Source organism: Heteronotia binoei, chromosome 18 (genome assembly GCF_032191835.1).
Source record: "Heteronotia binoei isolate CCM8104 ecotype False Entrance Well chromosome 18, APGP_CSIRO_Hbin_v1, whole genome shotgun sequence".
Classification (NCBI taxonomy): Eukaryota; Metazoa; Chordata; class Lepidosauria; order Squamata; family Gekkonidae; genus Heteronotia; species Heteronotia binoei.
This window is the reverse complement of record NC_083240.1, coordinates 11591990-11596646: the sequence shown is the minus strand read 5'-3', so window position 1 is coordinate 11596646 and position 4657 is coordinate 11591990. Positions and strand designations below refer to the sequence as shown.

General features: G+C 47.0%; 1 pseudogene; it reads left to right on the top strand.

Moving 5' to 3' along the window:
• Positions 1-1331: 1331 nt before the first annotated feature.
• LOC132587329 (G-patch domain and KOW motifs-containing protein-like) lies at positions 1332-3075 on the top strand (annotated as a pseudogene).
• Positions 3076-4657: the final 1582 nt, after the last annotated feature.

The following is a 4657-nucleotide window of genomic DNA, read 5'->3' as shown; positions in this document are numbered from 1 at the left end:
ATGGGACCTGCATAAACATAGGGTTGCCAAGTACAATTCAAGAAATATCTGGAAACTTTGGGGGTGGGGCCAGGAGACATTGGGGGTGGAGCCAGGATCAAGGTTGTGACAAGCATAATTGAACTCCAAAGGGAGTTCTGGCCATCACACTGAAAGGGACCACACACCTTTTAAATGCCTTCCTTCCATAGGAAATAATGAAGGATAGGGGCACCTTCTTTGGGGGCTCATAGAATTGCGGTCCAATCTTTTTGAAACTTGGGGGGTATTTCAGGGAGAGGCACTGGATGCTATACTGAAAATCTGGTGCTTCTACCTCAAAAAACAGGCCCCCAGAGCCCCAGATAGCCTTAGATTAATTCTCCATTACTTCCTATGGGAATAAGTCTCCATAGGGAATAATGGGAGTGCCCAGCAGACATTTCCCTCCCTTCAGCCCACTTTCTGATGACCCTGAAGCGGGGGGAGGGCCTCCAAACCGGGGGATCTGCTGCCCCTGCCTGGGGATTGTAACGAGAAAAAGGGATCACAGTAAAAGGGACAGGCAAAAAAAGTTAAACAACTACTGTGATGGTAAACATTAAAAAACTTCCATATATTTTAATGCTCAAATGTAGGGTTGCCTGCCTGGGGATTGGCAACCCTACATAAACAAAATCTGAATGGGGAAAAAAGCCAAAAGGGACTGAAGATGTGGTAAGAAAAGACATTGAGCAAGATTAAGTGAAAGAAAATCTTACTGGGCAGAACCCATAGTCTGACAACAATTCCATGAGTTAATGTTAGTTATGGTTAATTTTTGCCAACCTTTGATATATATGTATGTATACCTTAATATACATTACAACAAAGCAGGAATCAAGTGGCACCTTTAAGACCAACCAATTTTTATTCAGAACGTTAAGTTTTCGTGCACTCTCTTAAGCACACTTCATCAGACGAGGGGATTAGGTAGATTCCTGCTTTGATTCCACTTGATTCCTGCTTTGTTCTACTGCTTCAGACCAACACGGCTGCCCACTTGGATCTTAATATATATTATTTATTGTTCTGTGTATTTTAATTATAGCTCTCCCACTGTTGTCCCCCCCCCCCCCCCCACAAAGCACCAAGAATACAGAGCATCACCGTATCAATACCCTGTGGCTAACAGCTAATAGCCACTGATGGATCTCTGCTCCATACGTTTATACAATCCCCTCTTGAAGCCATCTATGCTTGCGGCCGCATCTATGCTTTTACAATAAGTCACTGAGCTTGCGCGGAATAGCAATGCAACCTGAGAGCTGTAGTACATTGTTTTGTTCGGAGAACGCGGGGCTTATTCCGCGATGCTCTCTGGGAGTTGTAGTCATTTTGCTTTCACCGGCGTTAAGCCCGATCTTGCCGGGCTTCAACACTGCATTTCCCAGAATGCCGCTGAACGGCACAGGCGGAAGTGGGAGTGGAACACGGAAGTGAAAGGCTCTGGAAAAGGTGGCGGGAAGTGCTGCAGCCGTGGCAGCTTCGGCTGCTTCTGTGTCGTTCAGCTTCATCCGGACAACCTGCAGGAGACGGCCGCAGCAGCTTCTCGCCGTTACGGGACAAGACTGGGGAGAAGGGAAACAGAAGACCGGTTTCCTTCGTGCCGTGGAGGGGTGGGAGCCACAAAGCGTCCGGCCAGCCCCACAGCCCGAAGGGCTCGCCATCAGAGCCGGTTGGGTGTAGTGGTTAGGTGTGCGGACTCTCGTCTGGGAGAACCGGGTTCGATTCCCCACTCCTCCACTTGCACCTGCTAGCATGGCCTTGGGTCAGCCATAGCTTTCGCAGGAATTGTCCTTGAAAGAGCAGCTGCTGTGAGAGCTCTCTCAGTCCCACCCACCTCACAGGGTGTCTGTTGTGGGGGGAGAAGATATAGGAGATTGCAAGCCGCTCCGAGTCTCTGATTCAGAGAGAAGGGTGGGGGATAAATCTGCAGTTTTCTTCTTATTATTATTGAGGGATCCAAGAAGTTGCAGGAGGCACGGGAGAGGGGCAGCAAGGTTGACCCTGCGTTTGCCATCGAAGGAGGCTGATTACAAAGAGGTGCCGGTTGAAGCCTTCAGTATGGCCATGTTGAAAGGCATGGCCTGGAAGGCGGGCGAGGGCATCGGGCGGACCTTCAAGCAGGATGTTAAGCCACTGGAGAACTGTCTACGGCCCAAGGATCTGGGCCTTAGAGTGGACTGTTTGGCAGTCCAGGATTTGCAGCCTTCCAGACCCCAGCGCCCTCCAAAGCTGGGCGAGGAGCAGCCAAAGAGCAAAGGCGAGCTGGTGGGTTTGGTGACAGGAGGTGCTGTTTTCATTGAGGCCGGGTCCCACGAGCTTTATGGAAAGATCGAAGGCATAGATGCTGAGAACATTTGCACTGTGGTGAAGCTGGCCATGGGGGCAAGATGGTGACCGTGAGCCAGTGTGAAGTCTGCCGGCGACCCAGAAGGAATACCATAAATTTGCCAAAGACCTCAGCCACCTCATCAAGGCCCACAAAGAGAAGGAGGTGGAACAGAAGGATGATCCAGCACACCCAGGGAGCAGACAGAAAAGAGGAGAGAAACAAAAAGAGGAAGCATCCCCCAGAGGCTGAAAGAGACAAATGTTTGGGGAAACACAGAGAGAGAAGCATCAGTGGCCATTCTTATCTAAAGGGCCCCACTGGTTGCAGCGAGATCTGCGAGTCCGCTTTGTGGATAAGCTCTACCAGGGGGGCAGATACTACAGTACGAAAATGGTAATTGAAGATGTCCTGAAGCCAGATACTTGTGTCTGCCAGACAGAAGAGGGCCAAATCCTGGAGGGCATCCAAGAGTCCATGCTGGAGACTGTGATTCCCTGGGGTGATTCTGAATGGGTGATGGTGGTGCTGGTGGAGCATGCCGGCCGGGTGGGCTGCATTCTGCAGCAAAATAAGAACCAGAGCTGTGTGCTGGTGCAGCTGCAGTGGGATGAGGACAAGCTGCTGACCCAGGACTATGACGCTGTCTGTCACTGTGTTGGCAAATTGGAGGATGACCGAGTGCTGCTGGCCCTCTGGAACGGACAACGTCTGCACTAACCCCCTCCATAGTGATTTGAATTTATATGTGTGTTCCTTTAATTGTTGGTAAGTAGTGGGATGAAAGAGGGGGAATGCGTAATGATTTGAATTTATATGTGTGTTCCTTTAATTGTTGGTAAGTAGTGGAATGAAAGAGGGGGAGTGAGTGAGGTGATTGGTTGGTAACTGAGTGTTGGCAGAGCTAAGAAGTATGTGGCGAGAGAGAGAGAAGTCAGCAGTGAACTCTCAACAAAATGACAGCAGTTCACAGTCAGTTGTCGTCAGCGGTCTACAGAGTCTGAGAAGCAGTCTTCTGAGTAGAATCCAATATAATACTGTGAAAGGCATTAATATTCTAGAGAAGAAAAATAGAATACTTAAGATAATATATTAGGGCTAGATAGAGAGCCAAAACCTAATATTGCTTATATTATAGGAATTGTTATAGGAATGTGAGACACAGAAGCTGTCAAAGTTGAGTTAGGAAAAGAGAATTTAAGAGTGAGGAGTGTGTGAAGTGAAAGAGTGACAACAGTCAGAAATTATTCACTGAAGAATTAAACTATAAACATCTTGAATCCAATACTCTTATTGTACAAATAAAGTTTTATTTTGTTTTATAGTAACTTGGAGTCCTGTGAGATTAAATTATAGGAGTTTCATCCTCAAGGCCACATAGTTCAATAAAGAAACCTTAGAGAAGGGGTGGCCAAATTTGGTTAACATAAGAGCCACATAGAATAAACATCAGATGTTTGAAAGTTGCAAGACATGAACATCACATGTTTGAGAGCCACAAAACAGGAAGGGTAGGAGGGAGGCAAACAGATAGGGGAGTGAGAAAGGAGGGTGGAAAGAAAGCAACTTTAAATGCATTCTCCAAGCCACCAGCTGGCTTTGCTGGAAGAAGTGATTTAAAAAGAGAAATGCCCTTTCCAAGCTGGCTGATGAGGCAGTGAGGGCTCCAAGAGCCATATAATACTTGTAAATGAGCCACATGTGGTGCCCAAACAACAGTTTGGCCGTCCCTGCCGTAGAGGTTGGGCGCAATGCAATAGGGAGCATTAAATAAAGTTTTTGGGGTATTTAGGACTGCTTGCCATTCCATTTTTGTCTGATGAAGTCTGCTTAGAGCACATGAAAGCTTACATTCTGAATAAAAGTTAGTTGGTCTTAAAGGTGCCACTTGACTACTGCTTTGTTCTATTTGGAATTAAATTCCTGGTGGCAACACTACATACATTAAGAGGGAAGTCGGGACACCTTCAGACGTTCCTATATGGTCAAGAACAGAACTCTCTTGCAGTGTTGGAAAAGCTGTGCAACCTTGAGGAAGCAGAGAAAGTGATGGCTTCCTCTATAGGCAGCTGAATAACCCTCCTAAGGCTCAAGAGTTGCAGACTAAATGGGCTCTGGGTGTGAGTTCTGCTCATTAATGGGCACAAGCTTGTGATTTCTAAACGGGGTTGAGAAACCATGGAGAGAACTGAGGACCTCTATAGATTCTTGTCATGGAATCCAAAGCAGACCCCATGCCTTGTTGCACACAAGTAATCAGACATTCTGTTTATTTAAAACATTTTATAAAGTTTGTTAAATTAC